Genomic DNA, 20925 nt, shown 5'->3' with positions numbered 1-20925 from the left:
GTGACATGCCTTAAAAACACACTGTTTGCTCAGAATTTTTTTTAACAAAATCCTTTTAATGGCTGCATCATTCTGGAAATGAATAAGAATTGATTTCCAAATACTAACACTGGAATAAGAGGAGAGGTATGAGGGACTATGGTTCCAAATTAATTCCATCCTTTAAATTTGCTTTTTAGTTTATTTTCCAGTTTTCTTTCTTTTTTCATCCCATTGTAATGATGCTTTGTTTTATTTATTTATTTATTTGTTTGATTGTTTGTTTATTTATTATTTTTTCATTGATTATGGTATCACATAATTGTCCTCATCCACCCATTCTCACCCCACATCCCTCCCAACGTATGCCCCCAACCTCCTGTTGCCCATGACCACTGGTTAGGCTTATATGCAAGCATACAAGTCCTTTGGTTGATTTCTCCCTCTTTCCCCCACTCTCCTCTATCTTCCCTTTAAGGTTTGAGAGTCTAATCTATGCTTCCCTGTCTCTGGGTCTGTTTTTGTTCATCAGTTTATGTTGCTCATTATTTCCCTTAGATGCGTGAGATCATGTGATACAAAAAATATACTTGTGAGAACCAAAAATTAGACCAGCCATAATGGTTATGTTGAGAGGCAAATGAATCAGTCTGTAGTGAGTTCCTTTCTGGGCCAACAGTTCTTTTGAAACCTTAGTTCAATGTCAAACAGTTTCTTATGTGTAGATGTCAGCAATGATATTTCAGTTATAGATGGTGGACAAATGGTGGTGATGCAGGTCCATTCATCTTTGGTTTGGTCCTGGGCAACCTGCAGTGATACACAGCTGCTGACTGCTAGTATGGCAAGGTGTTGTCAGCATCTTCCCTCTCTGGACTGTTACTCTAGTCTTCATGACTAGAACAGTCCTGTCAGTTCCTCTCTGTTGTAGGAATCCACATGGTCCTGAAGTTGTTTTCTGAAAATATACAAACATATTCTCGACCAAAAGTTAATAAAGGAATATTTTCTATAAATTTGACTTGGGATCCTTTTTCATTTTTTGCCCAAATGATTTTCCTCTGGCTTGTTTTTACACCATGTATGTTTTTCATGGGTGTCTTGTTGTTAGCATTACAAATGAAAGTACAAATTTTCTAGATGTAATTTACTTTCAGGATATTTTTCCTTACATGATATTCTTCTACTATCACCCCCCCCCCCTTTTAATTTAAATATTTGGAGGCTTTTGGAAATTTTAGAGATGGGTAAGATTCCTCAGGGAAGAAACAACCTAAGACAGGTGTAGTAGCAGAGGGACCATCAGGAGAAAGATTGGGGGTCAACAGAGGTGGGGCACAGACCCTTACCGCTCCCCCTCCCCTGAACTTTGCAAGGGCCTGAACCTTCACCCCTTCTGAGGGAGGTCTCTTGCCCCCATGGCTGCTTCGCTTCCCATGCACAGCTCAAATAGGGACTCAGGTAACAGACAGAGACTTGCCAACAGCAGCTGTCCTCTCACTGCAACAAAACTTGTTTGAGATGTCTTGTACCCATGATGAGGGAAAGCAGGTTTTTGACATCCAAATCCAGCCTAGAACCAGGAATGCTCAGGGCCTACTCAAAAAGACAAATAATTCTTTCCACTAATATACATAGGGTAAAATAAGATTGTTGGTAGAGTGTTGAATTTGACAGTAGAATAGTAGTCAAGTTTTCAGAGTAATTTAAATTGGCTAATTGAATTAAGCGAATATTCTAGAAAAATTGATTATAATGTACAAAAAGCTGTTCCTAAAGTATTAACAAAAATATTTATTGGCAGTTCATCTCATGGTAAAATTCTGTAACATGTAATGAACCTAAAGCAGTCATATTATAGTGCAAAAAATTAAAATGTAAAAGCTATCAAGACTACATTATAAATGATGCTTTGTTTTAGACTGCTCACTTGTGTAAAGTAAAGATGTAAAAAACATCTTAGAGTTACAAAACCTGGGTTCAAGCCATGGGTATCCCACTTCCTGTTTTTCTTTGAGTGAATTATTTTACCTACTAATTTTTTCACTTCTAAATTAGAGATAATGGTGATGCTATATCACAGTTATTACAAAGATTAATTAAACGGTCTACATAAAAATTTTATAAAATCTAAGGCATTGTATAAATTCTAAAATATTTTGAGGGCTTAATACAGTTCTTATTACTTAAAATATTAATATTTTAAAAGCTAAGTATACTATCATAGTGATCTATGAGATTCAGAACTATTAGGCATAATTATTAGAGTAAAATAAAAAATTCACTTGCAAACTAAGTTGCTGTTCATCTCATGTTAGCATCAATATCTTCCCCACCTGGGTTTCAGTGTATTACAAAGCATAGTAAAATGTTCAATACATCCTGTTGGAACCAACTCCCATGTGTTATTTATTCCCTTATTTTTACTCAACCTCAGTTCTTTTCAATCCTCCTGTACCATTCTTCTTGTTTCACATTATGTAGGTTATTTTTGCACACAAAAACAAGTATCCTAAGGACTAAGAAAAATGCCCATAGCACTTTCCAATCTAAGAAATGCATAGACCTTCTATAAAGATAGTAATGGCCATCATACAATATTGTCTACCTTGAATGTTTTCTTGTCATTTTCTCATATATGTCTGCCTAGCTTAAAATCAAAGGGCAGGAACTCTGTCTAATTCTATTTATAAATCAAGGACAGAGCACTGTTGTTCAATAAATGCCAAGAAACAACATCATCCATGTGAACTGAATAGGTGGAAATTATTTCTGTCTATTGCAAGGTGAAAATAAAATAGGTACTTTACAATATTCAAAGCATTCTCATATTGTCATATTGAGTATCTCATTTGTCCATCACAGTGACACTGCAGAGAAGCTACAGAGCCTCCTTGTATGGAAGCAGACAGAGAGGCTAGGAGTTTAAATGCCCATCCAAGCCGAAGCCAGTTTTGCTCAGTGGTAGAGCGTCGGTCTGCAGACTGAAAGGTCCCAGGTTCGATTCCGGTCAAGGGCATGTACATTGGTTGCAGGCACATCCCTGGTAGGGGGTGTGCAAGAGGCAGCTGGTCGATGTTTCTCTCTCATCGACATTTCTAGCTCTCTATCTCTCTCCCTTCCTCTCTGTAAAAAATCAATAAAAAAATATATTTAAATGCCTGTCCAAGGCCCTTCTGCAAGCCAGCAGCACAGCCAGAGAGGAATCCACACCAGCAGAATCTCTGCCACGTGCTCTTCTCAAATGATGCCACAGGAACATCATAGCAATAACTGAGATGGTTCTGCAAACATGTCAAGAAGCATGTCTATTTTCTTTCCTTTGTGTCTCAGCACTTAGCTCTGACCTGGCCCACAACAAGTGCTTCATAAAGAGTTGTTAAATTCATTAATTAATTGTATGGATATCTTATCATCAGGACTCAAGAATCCTTGGCAAGGATATTCTTGCCATGTAGGCTGCTGCTCAACCTATGACAACCACCCTATCTTGCTAATTTTCCATTTCATTTAGTAAAATGTGTGATTCCAGCTTTCAATATTACTTTCCAGTCAAATCATTCTTCCAAGAAGTTTCTAACTCTATTCAGTAGATCATTGCCACTTGTCTATTAAGCTCAACTATCACCTGCAAAATGTAGTAAGTGCAAGAGCCTTACAAAGTTCAAGCTTAACCTTTCATTTAAGAAAATGTGTGATATGTTTACTGCTAAAATCTTCTGAATTTCCCAGAACGCAGATACTAATATCAGGACAAACATGACTTGCAACTGAGAGCCTGCTATTAATGGCCTCTCGTTCGTGCTAATGGCAGAAGAGTTTGGAGATATTTGTGTGCTATATTGAGCTTTGAAACATCTTGGGCACACAAGCTGGATTGTGCAATAAGAGAGCTGGGGAATAGTAGAGAGTAATGAAGGGAAGGGTGTGTGTTTTTCAGTGGCTATTTTCATTAGGTGTGGCAGGAAACAAGCAGTATTCCTACTACTCTGTTTCCCCGAAAATAAGACAGTGTCTTATATTAATTTTTGCTCCCAAAGATGCGCTAGGTCTTATTTTCAGGGGATGTCTTATTTTTCCATGAAGAAGAATACGGTACACATTTATTGTTAAATGAAAATAAAGGAAATTTATTACCTGTATACGGTGCGGTAGTATGGTAGTTATCAACACAAACCAGACAAACTGAATCCTACAGTATCAAGAATTTACTCATTTATTCAATGACAATCATGTCGTCATCTTCTGGAACATCATCATAACAATCCAATTCCTGAATTTCCTGGTGAATTTCTTGTGACTCCATTTCTTTCAGAATTAGTGGACCAAATCTCTCATGTTTAGCCTAAGGGGGCCTTATTTTGGGGGGATGCCTTATATTTCACTCATAAGGAAATCTGTAAGTAGGTCATATTTTCAGAGGATGTCTTATTTTTGGGGAAACACGGTAGCTAGATGAGATTTGAGCTGAAGGTAGTTGCTCACATATTAGCTGTTAGGAGTGTCTTTTAAGCCCTTGATGTTGCCAGAATCAAACGACAATGCATATGCTTAATATGTGCACTAGTTTAGAAATCAAATCAACATCCTCAACATCCTTTCTATGTATGCTATCATTTTGCAAATGTATTTTAGACTTTTAGTAGCATTTGGCTAATTATCTTTTCAAAACTGTTCAAGGAAGTCAATGGTTAAACTAACTAAATCTTATTACTTAGAATTATATAATCAGTTCAAGAGACTTTCTCACATGCACAGCCTCTATCAAACACATATATTGTTGAATTATACCTAACGTCATGTCCTTAGTTCAGCTTTTTATTTTCCAGGGAAAGAATGAAAAACAAAACATCAGTCAAACTATTTATATTGGAAGGAAAACTAATTTAAAATGAAGACCTTATGATAATATAGTCTAATAACATCTTGAATAATTAGAGCATATTCAACACTCGATTCAATAATGCATCCAGTATCAATATGTGGTAGTTCTGTTTTATTATGCCTTCAATAAAACCATCTGAGATTTTAAGCACTTTTCCAACTTCTTCTGCCAAGTGAGAGGTCTGAGAGACATGCAGAGGACATGACATGTACTCATCGGGCACCTATTAACTAAAATCTCTGAACAGAGCAAGAGAATATATATACACATACAAATTTACACAAGCTAAATGAACAAAACTCAATATCTAAATATCAACCAGTCCCATTTAAAGTAAAGCATGGAAAAATTCTTTTAGGTGTTACTCAAGTAGGGAATCTTGTTTTTATTAATATGTGTGAACAAATGAATGGCTTAGAAGCAGCATAATGCCTGGCCCTTTGGTGTTTTACAATATATTTCCTTGTACTTAATAATGTTTTCTACAATGTTATTTTTGTTAAAATGTAGATGCTTTTTAAAGACATTCTGTTATTTCTCTTGTAATTATGTATAAAAATAATCAACAGCTAATTTTTGTAGTTGCAAATCCAGATTTTTTTATAAGAAGTTGTTTAAGGGCTCACCTGAGTTAATTTTTATTCAGATATTGGGCATCTCCTACATTTCAGGCATTGTGATAGAATATATCAGCCCAAGCTGGTTTTGCTCAGTGGATTGAGCCTCGACCTCTGAACTGAAGGGTCCCAGGTTCGATTCTGGCCAAGGGCACACTCTCCCTTCCTCTTAAAATCAATAAAATATATGGGGGGCTGGGGGAGGACACACCAGTAACTTCCTTTGGGGCATGTTAGCCTCACTTTTTATAGATGATAAAGCCTCATTCAGAAAGATTAAATAAGTTCCCAATGTAAGAAAATTAATAAATGCTGCTATCAATCTAGGAATCCAGACCTATTTTTCTCGAAAGCCATGCTTTTTCCAGTATATCATGTGGCCTCTCAAATTTTAAAACTATCAAGTTTGATATAGATATATGTACTTGCAAACTTAAATGCACATGAATCTGTGGTTCTATGGTGGGGATGGGGCAGAAGAATATATCTTCTTAGCATATATTCAATAATAGCCATGAGGTGTCTCGAAATCCGGGACCCCTCTGGGGAAACGGGAGAACAGGTTTCAGCTGATCCCCGCAGGCCAGACCGAGGGACCCCACCTGCTGCAGGGACCCACTCACCACTCACTCCACAGATGCCCTTCAAACCTGGCACTGCCCAGGTGCGCTCGCTGGAGAGGGTCCTTGGGAGGTTAGCTCCAGGGCATGTCCAGCCAGTCTCATCCAGTCCCACCCCGCTGGTCACCTTCTAATTATTTTTTTTCCAATATGCACGAATTTGTGCACCTGGGCACTAGTAATAATAATAAAATAAGAAAGTTGGCATCCAGGAAACAATTGCATTGAAAAGACATGAGTATCAGTAGTGGACTTCTGACATTTTGGTACATACCTGCCTTGGGCCTTTGGGCCAGTCTTGTGGAATCATCCTTGCTCTTAGTAATGTAGGTATGATTTGTGAAGGAGACAGTTCGTAGTTGATGCACTTCTAAACATTTGTGTCAAAGGTATAAAAACTAACAGTAGATTTCATAAGCTATTAATTTCCATTATGAGAGAAACCCTTATTATTCCCTAGGAATATACTGCATTTTGGGATACTGTACTAGATGGCAGAAATAACAATTGAAATTCTGAACACATAAGAGCCACAGTATGTTGCAGACCAATTAAAATTGACAACCAAGTGAAGCAAATACACATGGATAAATATAGAAAATTCAAGTTATTACTAGGGTGATTTCCCTTCCTTTCCTTTTTACTATGTATTTTTTTCTTTTTCTTTCTGAATATTCTCATTTATTTTGTTAATCTTTTTCTGCTTGGTTTCTGAATTCTAATCAAATCGAATGTGAAGAGGTATCAAATTTTAATTCACAGCAGAAGATGTTGGAATTTTGATATATTTAGTGTTCTGATGTTGGAAAACTATCACTAACTAGAAATACTAGCTTTTGTAGACAATATGTAATTTTCATAATCTTAAAGCAAGATGGGAAAAATATACACTAAGCCAAACATTTCAGCCATGTGTTCACCTATTTGTATTAAATTAGCATTGGCAGCTGAGAAGGAGATTACAGGGTACAGCTGCTTTAACCTTCAACGGTAAATGCTGTTTGCTGATTGCCTCCATGTGCCTCTAAAGCCCCAAAAAGCTTAAAAATATAGGTTTGATGTTAATGATGAGAAAACACAGTAACACAGCATCACTGGACTGAAGGAGAGTTAGTACTAAATATACAGCTAATGTAAAATTATGGAATTTATTTTTCTAAAGTTCTTGAAGTTTTGTGTAATGCATGTCTGACTCCAGGAGTTTAATTTAATATAAACATAAACAAGATACCACAACTTGAATACCTGCTATGCATCATGCATTGTAAACTGGATGCTTACATTGTCTAGTTTCATTATCATAATATCGCTGTGGCGTAGGCATTGTTATCACCTTTATACACATGGTAAAATGATTCTCAGAAAAATTCATCATAATTATTATTAATTAAATGATTCTCAGAAAAGTCTTAATGAGTATTGTGGGACTGGAACCCCAAAGCCCATACCAGCGGACCTATGATTGCAGTGTCCTACCTCATCAGTTACACATTTGATCTTTCTCATGTCAAAAGACAGTAAGATATTTGTTCATAAATGTGTTATAATGTTGGTGGGGAAAGATGCTAGGAAATAGCTAGGTATAATTCCAATACAAACACAATTTCATTTAAACAGTGCATTCTGGTCTGATATTGATTTTTAATGTATATTTTGTTTTGGAAAGAGAGCATCTGTGGTTCTATGGTGGGGATGGGGCAGAAGAATATATCTTCTTAGCAGCACTGGAAGAAAAAAAGAAGCAAGTTAACTGCTTTCTGCTCTCAGACAAGATTAATAATCCTTAAGTACTTTTCTATTTAATAAATCGTGACAGAGTTACTCAATGTGGGTTCGGAAAAGGACATAATGATTGGGCTCCTTGTAAGTAATGCTTTTTAAAAATGGAAGTTGGATTTGTATTATTGTCAAAACAAATAGGTTTGGGGATGAGGGCAAAGTTTTCTCACTGAAGTCACTTGTAAAAAGCAAACAGTGCCATCTACTGGACTTTAATTTTCTCTTTCTTACATGTTTTCAGATGACCATAACTGTTGTGTATATTTAATACCTCTACACAACATAAATAAGAGAAGGCCTTTGTTTCCTGTCAGGAAGACTTTAAGACACTTTTTAAATGGCTGTGTTTATATATTTATTAATGCATTCTAAGTCACTTTACTATTGCTATTAAAAGAAATATTTCATAAAAGCAAAATAATTGCCTTCAGATAAGTCTGTAGATATTTTAAAAAGCCTTTCTAGAAAGTATCATGAAAGCATCACTCAGTAAAAATTGAAACCTCCACTTGTGAAATAATTCATCTCCTCTGCTGAGCTGACAACACTCCTCTCCATCCTCAACTGGATCCACCTTGGAGGCTAACTAATCTCTTTCCTTTTTTATGAAGAAAAGGAAGAGAAACACTTTTTTTTTTTTTTTTTTTAACTAAGTAGGTTATGACCTATGTGCTGTAAACAAATGCCTATTTTATGCTTCCCACGTGGTGGAAAGAAGGAGCTTGGCTTCTCTACCACTGGGTGTACATTCAGTCCTGCACGAGATGGTTTGTGTGGTTTGTGATCGTGTTCTGGCAACACCTCCACACAGTGTCTCAAGTTGTTGTCCTGAAACCACCTCTGTCAGGACCATCTGGGAGCTTATGAAGGACACAGGTTTCTGGCCTGAACCGAAGACACGCTGAATCACAAATCTCTGGTCTGGGGCTCAGACACCTTCATAACAGGCTATTCTTATGCACATTGGACTTTGCTAATAGCTGTTGGGATCTCTAGAATTCTTTACTCAGTAGCTTCGGTGGTGTCCAGGATAAAACTGAAAGTGGGTCGGCCTCCAATGGATGCATTCCACACTTTCCTGGGAGGGCTGTGCTAGGGCCCTGTGTGCTCGCTCAGCAGCACCATCTGTGGCACTTTTTAAAGTTGTATATTCCTGGGTCTCCTCAGCGATTCCTATTCACTGGGTAGCTCCCTGGGCGGTGCCAGTGTACAGCCAGGCTTGGTAAGCTGCGGCGCTAGGCAACGCCAGGACCACTCTGCAGACAGTCCTCAGGAAAACCGTGGAGCAGGCAGCACTTGTTAGGCTGTGTCCCACTGCCTTTTGAGTACCTCCTCCTTCCTTCTGCCATCCCCGTGGGCCCCTTTTCTTTTACTCCCCACATTCAGATTCCTTTCATTTATCCCATTCTTTTTTTAAATATTTTTTTTATTGATTTGATAGACGAAGAGAGGAAGAGAGAGCAAGAAACGTCAATGATGAGGATCACTGATCAGCTGCCTCCTGCACCCCACCCCTCCTGGATATTGAGCTTGCAACTGTGACTTCCTGGGTCATAGCTGGACACTCAACCACTGAGCCACAGCAGCCAGACCATTGATCCATTCTTTTTGTTGTTGTTAATCCTTACCTGGGGATACTTACCATTGATTTTTAGAGAGATAGAAAAGGAGGGGGAGAAACAGGGAGAGAAACATCGATGTGAGAGAGACACTTGGATTGGTTGACTTCCACTCACTCCCCAACTAGGCCAGAGATCAAGCCTGCAACTGAGGTATAAAGTGCCCTTGACCAAAATCAAGCCAGGGACCCTTTAGTCCTAGGGCTAAACCTCTATCCCCTAAGCCAGTGGTCAGCAAACTCATTAGTTAACAGAGTCAAATATCAACACTACAACAATTGAAATTTCTTTTGAGAGCCAAATTTTGTAAACTTAAACTTCTTCTAATGCTACTTCTTCAAAATAGACTTGCCCACGGCAGTGGTATTTTGTGGAAGAGCCACACTCAATCGGCCAAAGAGCCACATGTGGCTCGAGAGCCGTAGTTTGCCGATCATGGCCCTAAGCCAAACCAGCTAGACCATTTTATCCTATTCTTGATAAGGTTCATTGATGAAAACCAACCTCTCACAGAATGAACTCGGGCACCCAAAAGGTGATCTATAAAGTCTAGGAACATAAACTATTATTTTATTATCTATTATAATATTAATAAACCATTTATTCTATATTCAACTATGTTTTCAGATATAGGCTCCTTATTAGATACTAGAGGCCTAGTGCATGAATTTGTGCATGAGTGGGGCGCCTTTGGGTGGCCTGTGGGTATCAGACCAAACCCCAAAGTCCAAAGCCCCAAAGCCGCCTGCAGCTCCCACCCATCCAGGCCCACTGCACCTGCCAGGGGCTCACACTCAATCAGTCCCGATCAGGAGAGTCTCGCGCTGCGATAGCAGTGCTCACCAGCCGTGAGTCCTGTGTCTGGCACCCTCCCAAGGGGAGTGGCCTGTGGGATCAGGCTGAAACCCACTCTCTGACATCCCCCAAGGGGTCCTGGATTGCAACAGGGTTCAGGCCAGCCCGAGTGACCCCACTGGTGTATGATTGGGCCAGGGAGAGACTGTGGGAAGGCTCCAGGGCATGTCCAGCCCATCTTGTTCAGTCCCAATCGGCTGGATCCCAAAAGCAAGCTAACCAACAGGTCCGAGTGTCTTCCCCCTGGTGGTCGACTGGTCTACCAATCAACTGTATGTTCCCTGGTGGTCAGTGTACATCATATCAAGCAGTTGAGCAGCCTTAGCATATTATTAGCATATTACACTTTGATTGGTTAAATAATCGACCAGTCACTAGGTGACCAGACACTGATATTAGGCTTTTATTATATAGGACTAGAGGCCTAGTGCATGAAATTCATGTGTGTGTGTGTGTGTGGGGGGGGGTCCCCTCAGCCCAGCCTGCACCCTCTTGCAGACCAGGGCTCTCACAGTTCGGGACTCCTTGCTCCTTACCGCCTGCCTACAGTGGAGGCAGGAGAGGCTCCTGCCACGGCCGCTGCATTTGCCTGCCATAAGCCCAGCTTCTGGCTGACCACCAGGGGCATCTCTTTTTTAAATTTATTTTTGTTTTTTTGATATATATATTTTTTATTGTTTAAAGTATTACATATAGTAGTACATATATCTCCCCTTTTTTCCCCCCATTGACTTTCCCCCAGCATCCCCTATTCCCTGTCACATGCCCTCATTCCACCCACCCCCGCAGTGTCTTGTGTCCATTGGTGTGTTTATATGCATGCAAACAAGTCCTTCGGTTGATTTTGTTTCCCCTCCCTAGCACTGTTTGACAGTCTGTTCTGTGTTTTACTGCCTTTGTATCTATCTTTTTGTTCATCAGGTTATAATGTTCTTCATTTTCATAAATGAGTGAGATCATTTGGTATTTTTCTTTTATTGCCTGGCTTATTTCATCTAACATAATGCTCTCTATGTCCATCCATGCTGCTGCAAATAGTAAGAATTCCTTCTTTTTTAAAGCAGTGTAGTTTTCCATTGTGTAGATGTATCACAGTTTTTTAATCCATTCATCTTCTGATGGGCATTTAAGCTGTTTCCAAATCTTAGGTATGATGAATTGTGCTGCTATGAACAGAGGGGTGCATGTATCCTTTCTGATTGGTGTTTCTATTTTCTTGGGATATATTCCTAGAAGTGGGATTACTGGGTCAAATGGGAGTTCCATTTCTAGTTTTTTTGTTGTTGTTGTTTTTTTGAGGAAACTACATACCGTTCTCCACAATGGCTGCACCAGTCTGCATTCCCACCAGCAGTGCATGAGGGTTCCTTTTTCTCCACATCCTCGCCAGCACTTGTCATTTGTTGATTTGTTGATGATAGCCATTCTGACAGGTGTAAGATGGTACTGCATTGCCATTTTGACTGCATCTCTCAGATAATTAGTGAATTTGAGCATGTAGGGGCAGCTCTTGCATTGAGTGTCTGCCCCATGGTGGTCAGTACACATCATAGCAACTGGTTGTTCTGCCATTCAGTCAATTTGCACATTAGACTTTTATTATATAGAATAATGTCAATTGCATCCTTTTGCAGAAATTGGCTAGTGCACACGATGAAAACCACAGCACTTACATTCTGACATGCTACATGCTATCTAGTTACAGACTTTAAATAGTTCTTATCTATGGTGAAGAATAAGGATATAAATAAAGATGACATGAAAATGAAAATATGCAGTGATATACAATATAAGCACTGCTACTAAAATTATTGCAATTCATTGGAAATATGTTTATTAGAGGCAGGGACCATGTCTTGTGTTTATTTATATCTTTTATAGCATCTCATACAGAACAAGAGTTCAGTAATTAGTGACTCATTTGATGCAATTTTCTCTCTCAAACATTTCCCCAGGAATAAGACATGAATTTTTTTAACTGCTCAAAATATATTTAAATGCAGAATATGTTGAATATTCCACAAATTGGTGATTACAAGGTCACAGAATAGAATATGTCTTAGATTAAGAGATGCTCTGAGCATCATTGTCTTGTCATTCATATTCAGACCCTTCCCAAACCATGTCCTTCTGACTTGGTGATTTTAGAAGCCTGCTTGCTTGGTTCTGTCAAGCTCTCATTGGTTCTCCATGCTTTTCTCTTTGTATAGAACTGATCCTGAGGCAATTCTAATTTTCCCTAAGCACATTTTTTGTTTTGTTCTCCACAGTCTTCCACAGCCATAAAATACATCCTCTTCTACTTGTTGGTTTTCTTTTTCCAGTGGGTCTCAACTTTACTCACACAATAGAAATATCTAGTTAACTTTCTAGAATGCTGATGCCCAAGCCTATTAAGAATTTAATTGGTGTGGAATGGGGCCAAGGATTCAGTGTGTGTTTTTTAAAATCTCAGATAATTCTAATATGCAGCCAGAATTGAGAATACTCTACTTTTCTTGTGCTCAGTTATAAAGTTCTTATTTTACCTTTCTCTTCAAATTTAGGTCAACATTCTTGATTTGAGGTTTCACTATTAAAAATTGATATATGGCCTGGCCGATGTTGCTCAGTGGTTGAGCATCAACCTATGAACCAAGATGCCATGGTTCTATTCCTGATCCTGGCACATGCACAGACTGTGGGCTCCATAGGGGTATGCAAGAGGCAGCCAATCAATGATTCTCTCTCATCACTTATGTTTCTAGCTCTCTCTTCCTCTACCTATCTCTCTGAAATATATAAAAATATGTTTTAAAAATATATGAAAATATAGACATATTAATTTTATAAGAAGATAGTTATAAAAAGTAAGATACAGTTTTTATCTGCCAGTTTCAATAGCTGAGTATTTATAGGAATATATTTCAATATAAACTATTGAAACATGAATATAACTATAACAGTGTAGAAGAATATTATACTCTACCCTACTTCTATCACCTTATGGGGCTAAGTAGAATCCTCAGATATTTCAAAGGTTTAAGTTCTAGGGAGCCCTGCAGACTGGTGCAACTATTATGGAAAAGAGTATGAACTATCCTGAAGAAATTAAATATGGAACTGTCATTTGACCCAGTGATCCCACTTCTAGGAATATACCTTAAGACACCTGAAACACCAATCAGAAAGAATGTATGCGCTCTTATGTTTATAACAGCACAATTTACAATAGCTAAGATCTGAAAACAGCCCAAGTGCTCATCAGCAGATGAGTGGATAAAAAAGCTGTGGTACATTTATACCATGAAATACTATGGTGCAATAAAAAACAAGAATCTCATTCCCTTTGAGACAGCATGGAGGGACCTGGATAGTATCATGCTAAGTGAAATAAGCCAGTAAAATAAAGGCAAGTATCACATGATCTCACTCATATGTGGAATCTAAGTAACAAAATAAACTGATTAAAGGAGTGGATCCAGAGATATGGAAGCATGGAATAGAGTGCAGAATCTCAGAGGGAAGGTGGGGAAGGGACGGTGGGTGAGAAGAAATCAACCAAAGACCTTGTATGCATATATATGCATAATCCATGGACACAGACAATAGGATGCTAAAGGTTTGGGGTGGGAAGCAGGGCAATCTGGAGAGGGTCAACGGGGGGAAAAAGTGAGGACATATGTAATACTTTCAATAATAAATAAATTAAAAATATAAATAAATAAAATCTAAGGGTCCTCCAAATGTATTTAAGAACTACCTAATTAATATATGAATTATTAATTACTAGTATGAAATGAAAAACTCTCTAAAACAAGATCTTAGGAATTTTCACCAATGTTCTCTCTTCCCAAGCATTTCTCCTAACCTCTAAGGATAAAGAAAATAAGGAGTTAAGAGATGTAATTTGCTTTGAGGAGAGGATTGCCTTGAATTTAGAAATACAACTCCCATTCAAAAGTATTGCCCAGTAGATGATGTTGCCAGCTATCATATCTAACCTGTTTTCTTCCCAATCCGTGCACTGTTTTCAGGATTTTAAATGTTAATTACCACTGAATACAATAGCATGGGGGTATTTCTCAGCCCACCTCTATGTTTTGCATAGCACACAAGTATCTTGGGGGTATGTAAATGGCTAATAAATATATGTGTGTAATAGGTTTCATAAAAATAAAATGATTCACATTAGGACAAAATGCCCTCCCTTTATCCATCTGAAATTGTTTTATTTAATTGGATGCCATACTATCAGATCCCTAACATTTCTGTCAGTAATCAATGGAAATGATGATGGCACAAAATTTGCATATCTAACACATATTTTATCAGGAAAAATTAGCTGATCTGGAATATACAATTAGTTTGTAAACTGCGATTTGGAACATTTGAAGAATGAGAGTTTTTATCTGCCAGTTTCAATAGCTGGGCATTTATGGGAATATAGGGAACTTTGAGTACTACTGTAAAAGAATTCATAACCAGTTGAGAGATGAGCCTTAGAGAATAGTATTGAACTACTGACCTGAATTGCCATGAAAACTATGTCATCCTCCACCGAACATATTCTGTGCTGTGAGGTGAGAATGAGAAGAGCCATTTCTATTTCTGTCCCACTTTCCTTGCTTTTCTTTTTTTCTTTTCCCCCTCCAGAATTTTAACAGATTTGCCACTTTTAGTTTTTTGTGTGTTTTTTTTCTTTTTGAGGATTCATAAATGTGTAATTGAAAAAGCAAAAAGATTTGACAAGTCTGAAAGCCAGAGTAAGAAGCAGAATACATAGATGTATGATTTTTGAAAGGCCCCACACCATGCTGCCTTCTTTTTAGTTTGCAGACCCATTTTGTAAATTTATTTTCTGTTTTTTTCTCATTGACTAAGCATGTCAAAGATGACCCAACAGCACAGTAAAGGACTTTATTGTTAACTACTTGAATATTAAAAGAGAAGATCAATGGACTAGAAAATTGTCAAAACATCATGGCCCCCTCCTGCCACAGCAAGGGTGAGATAAAAATCTAGGGAGTAGTGATGAATAGAAGCCAGCTTTGCGACAATTAGTGACAGCAGTAACTTCAGGATTTTGAACTACTACTGATCAATTGACAAAAGAAGAGAGGACGAGGAGAGTAAGAAATATCTGGGAAACATTATAATGAAAGTTCAAAAATCCCTTTGTACAAGAAAAGTATCCCTCTCTAAGGCCTAACAAGCAGGTTAAGGATACTTCCGATACCAAACTATGAAAAGTACCTTGTACCATTAGCTAATTGAATAGTGTAATTCTAAGGGAAAAAGTAAGAAATATTTGAAAGTGATTAAAATAGACTTTATTTTCAGTGGTGTAAAGAATAATAAATAAACATAGGTTTTCTGAAAATGATGTTGCTACAGATGTAATTAGGAAAGATATAAAGTGTGTCATTGGGAAAAATTATATTAGAATGATAGTTAAGCTTCATAATTATGCATAACCCATAAAAATAAAGTTAAATTGCTCAAAATTATCCTAAATATGCAGTAAATTTATTAATGTATAATATATTTAGAGAAATGCTATGATTTCAATTTTTAATAAAGATTTTCTTTTCTATTCCCATACAGTCTCACTTGTTAGTTGTATTTTCATGAAATTTGTTACAGCTTTCTTTTTAAAAGGATGAAGCATTTTACATGCCTTTTCAATACATAAAACTCTTTAAAAGGATGGTTCATTCAAAATATTTATAATTGAAGAACACAAAAGCATATCTCTTAGGGCTTTTAAAGCATGTTTAGTTAAACTAGAGCTATCCAAAAGTATAATTTTATTTTCTAGAAAAGCTTTTTTTGTTTTTATAAATATTAAAATATGTTGGTTTAAAATTATAAACATATTTTGGAGTAGTCATGAAACAACTAATTATCATTTTATAAATGACTAATGAATTATTATTTGGTATCATTCTATGTCAATCTAATGACTCCATGACAGACTGTGACCATGTTGAAATATCAGATCCACTAAATACATGATCAGACTTGACTATACATCAAGTGTTAGTTCTTCTTGGTTAATGTGAAAACCTCCATCACTTGATATGGATTTCAAGAGCAAGATCAGAAAAAAAATTTCTCTTTCAAATAATTCTTTCAATTGTCACAAAATTTAAAATAGGTACGTCTATTAACATGGATATTTTATAAAAGTAGGCTAAAATTACTTTCTCAAATAGGGAACATTATCTTATGCAGATTATACCTATTTCTTTATATCTTACTTTAATTCAAAACATTTTTTTCAATTATAGTTTATATCCAATATTTATCCACTTTTTTCCAGATTGTCCAATTTGTTGGCATATTATCTTATAATTCTTTGTATTATTGTGGTGTCAGTTGTTACTTCTCTCTCATTTCTGAATTTATTTGGGTCTTCTCGCTTTTTTTCATGATGAGTCTGATTAAAGGTTTGTAAATCTTGTTTAACTTTCCAAAGAACTAGCTCTGGTTCTTGGTTTCATTGACTTTTATATTGTTTTTTATAATCTATTTCACTTATTTCCACTCTGATCTTTATTATTTCTTCTCTTCTACTCTAATCTTTATTATTTCTTCTCTTTTACTCACGTTTGTTGTTCTTTTTCTAGTCCCTATAAGTGTAAGGTAGGTTGTTTTATTTGCTTTTGTTAAGTGGAATTGTCAATTTTGTTTTTCTGAGTACCTATAGGGAAAGGACATTGTTTTTATAGTACTGGCACATTTCACATTCTCAGGGCACATTTACTGAAGCAAGAGCTATGACAAAACATTCTACCACTAAACAGATTAGATATTAGGGAGGGATTCTAATAATAAGTGGCACACATCTTGCTGGAACTGGAAAAGGGCAATAAGAGGCAAGTTGCTCCAGCTGAACCCACTGGACTCAGGAAACTCTGGTGGCCAGCACTATAACTGCCTCTTGAGCAGAGAAAACAATGCTTAACATACCTCTATTTGAGAGTCTCCAAGGCATGGGCTCTCCTGTGCCAAGAGGGACAAAAGAACAGAACCTGCAGAATCCAGGGGTCTTTAAGAAGTATCTCAGAACCTTCTCCTTTCTTTTTCATGTCTGTTTTCCTCTAACATGTCTACCTTACTCACGAAGCTTTCTCATCAGTACCAAGGTGATGACTCGTGGCCTTTTCCCAAAGGAAGTACAGAGACTAAGCCAGGTTGCCCTGGTCCTGAATCAAGGTGAGTGGTCCAATGGACTGCTGCTCAGTTACTGGCTGTTATACCATAGACTTCGATCCCAAGGCACCAAGCCTCGCTGTGCTCAGAAGAATCTCTAACATCCTCTAAAACAAATATAAGTATTTTCACTATTCTGACCTTGATGTCCTTTTGAGGATATCAAGGACTTGGCTCACGTTATCCTAGGAAAAAGAGAATCAGTACTTGGAAGGTAGCAGACAGCATGGACTTGATCACTGCTGTGCTGAACAGATCTTCCACTTGCACAGACTTCTGCTGAGACCTCCCGTCCAAAAAATTCATTGTATTGTATCTCAGAGTTTCCGCAATATCTCCATGGTCTTATGAGTGGACCACTTGCTACTAAAATATTCAAAGGTGTCACCTTGGATTCTCAGTGCATGACTTCCTAATCTCCCCAAAACTGGTTTGATTCATGGTCGGGGCACATGCCAGGGTTGTGGGCTTGATCCCCAGTAGAGGGCATGCAGGAGTTGATGTTTCACTCTCATTGATGTTTCTATCTCTCTATCCCTATCCCTTCCTCTCTCTCAAAAATCAATAAAAATACATTTAAAAAAATCCAGTTGATCTAGTGTGTCATTTAAGGCCACCCTTTCCTTGTTGATTTTCTGTCTGGAAGATCTATCCATTGATGTCAATGGGGTGTTAAAATCCCTTCCTACAATTGTATTACTGTCTATCTCTCTTTTTATGTCCATCAAGAATTACTTTATATATTTAGGTACTCCTTTGTTGGATGCATAAATGTTTACATGTGGTTATACACTCTTGTTGGGTTGCTCCCTTTATCATTATGTAGTGTCTTTTTTTTAAAATATATTTTCATTAATTTTTTACAGAGAGGAAGGGAGAGAGATAGAGAGCTAGAAACATCAATGAGAGAGAAACACCGACCAGCTGCCTCTTGCACACCCCCTACTGGGGATGTGCCCACAACCAACATACATGCCCCTGACCGGAATCGAACCTGGGACCTTTCAGTCCGCAGACCGACGCTCTACCACTGAGCCAAACCAGTTTCAGGTAGCCTTTGTTTTAAAGATTATTTTGTCAGATATAAGTATTGCCACCTCAGCTTTTTTCCTTCTTTCCATGTGAATGAAATATTTTTTTTTCCATTCCTCTACTTTTATTCTATATGTGTCTTTCTTTCTGAGGTGAGTCTTTTGTAGACAGCATATATAGCATCTTGTTTTTGTTTTTTTTATCCATTCATCTCTCCGAAGTCTTTTTATTGAAGCATTTAAGCCATTTATTTTTAAAGTGATTATTGATACATACATATTTATTCCAGTTTATCTCTATAAATATTATTCTATTTTTTTTAAAATTTCTACTTCTTAAAGAAGACCTTTTAACATTTATTGTAACAATGGTTTGGTGGCATGAGCTTCTTCAGCTTTTTATTATCTGGGAAGCTCTTTTTATGTTTTTGGTTCTAAATGATAGCATTGCTAGATAGAGTAGTTTTGGCAGTAGGTCCTTGCTTTTCATCACTTTGAATATTTTGTGCCAATCCCTCTAGCCTGAAATATTTCTGTTGAGAAATCAACTGATAGTCTAATGGAGCCCTCTTGTAGTTAACTGTCTTTCTCTTGCTGCTTTTAAGATTCTTTATCTTTTACTTTTTTATTTATGATGTGTCTTGGTGTAGGCCTCTTTGCATTAGTTTTGTTTAAGGCTCTCTGTGCTTTCTAGGCTTGTGTGTCTTTTTCCTTAACCAGGTTAGAGAAATTTTCAGTCATTACTTCTTCAAATAGGTTATACTTTGTTGTCTCTTTTCTCCTGGTTCCCCTATGATGTGGATGTTGTTATGTTTCATGTTGTCCCAAAGGACACTTAACCTACCTTTACTTTTTAAATTTTGTTGTTGTTGTTATTGCTCTGATTGAATGTTTCTTTCTACCTTATCTTCCAAATCGCTGACTCAATATTCTGCTCACCCAACCTACTGTTATTCCTTCTAGTGTATTTTTCATTTCAGATATTGTATTCTTTTCTGACTAGTTCTGTTTCATGGGTTCTATGTCCTTCTTATGTTTACTATCTATTTAAGTTCTTATTGATTTCATCCATTCTTCTCCTAAGTTCTTTATGCATTCTTATAACCTTTAAACTCTATATCTGGTAAATTGCTTGTCTCCATTTTATTTAGCTCTTTTCCTTGAGATTTCTTCTATTCTTCTATTTGGGGCATGTTTGTCTCCCCACTTTGGCTGCCTCTTCATGTCTGTTTCTATGTATTAGATAGATCTGCTATTACTTCCAGTCTTGATAGGTAGCTTCACAGGGTGGGGCCATATAGACTTTGGAGGGTGGGGCTGTTGCAATCTTTCAGGCTGATGCTGTGTGGAGGGGAGTCCTTCGCAAAAAATAAAAATAAAAAAAAATGCCACCTGTGGTATGGGAGAGGGACTCAGAACAAGAACGCTAGCCATAGTCCCTTCCACACTATCCCTGAGACAAAAACCTCAGTCTCTCCTCACAAAACTCTAGGCCCTTCTGTCCTCTCTCTTCTGGAGCCCAGGGTAAGTGGCTACAAAAGATATTTTGTGTGCTGTCCCGTTAAGAAAGTGCCTGGTCTCTAGTAGGCTTTCAGCTGTCCCTGATGGACAGAATTCCTACTCTTTTCATAGCCAGATATGTCTCTTCCCAGCTCTGGTACTCTGAGCAGGAGTGGCTGGCATGGGGTTGAGTCCCTACACTTCTCATGGGGAACCTTTGACACTGAGCTATTCCTTCATAATCTGTAACGACCTGTGGGAGCAGGGTGAGCCCTTCTTACTAGTCTCAATGTGACTTCTATATATTCTTGGTATCATTTTAATGATATTAACTTGAAATAATTAAATCCTAAAGCAAATATATAAAAATCATATATTCAGTAAAGTATAGTATAGGGAGTAATCTATATAATAAAAGCCTAATATGTAAATTAACCGCATAGCAGAATCATGGGTGAAATGACTGGCTGCTGTGATGAGCACTGACCACCAAGAGTAGAGATGCTCAACACAGGAGCTGCAGCAGTCTGCAGACCCCAGGCCAGCCAAGGCGGGTGCCAGCGGGCCGCCCTGATCACCCCGCTGGTGGCCCTGCAGAGAGAGGCGACTGGCAGTGGTGGTGGTGGATGAGGTCAGCTTGCAAGCAGGTGGCAGCAGGGGAATGGACCAGCTGGCAAGTGGGCTGGCGCCACATCACCCCCCAATAACCTTGCCAGTTGCCTCCCACAGAGAGAGGCAACTGGCAGTGGCAGAGGGGTGATTGGGGGGATGGGGTTGGCAAGCTGGCAGCACCAGGCCCGCCAAGGCAAGTGCCAGTAGGGGACTCCTGATCACCCTGCCAGT

Source organism: Pipistrellus kuhlii, unplaced genomic scaffold (genome assembly GCF_014108245.1).
Source record: "Pipistrellus kuhlii isolate mPipKuh1 unplaced genomic scaffold, mPipKuh1.p scaffold_m20_p_3, whole genome shotgun sequence".
NCBI classification, from domain to species: domain Eukaryota; kingdom Metazoa; phylum Chordata; class Mammalia; order Chiroptera; family Vespertilionidae; genus Pipistrellus; species Pipistrellus kuhlii.
This window is presented reverse-complemented; position numbering follows the sequence as displayed.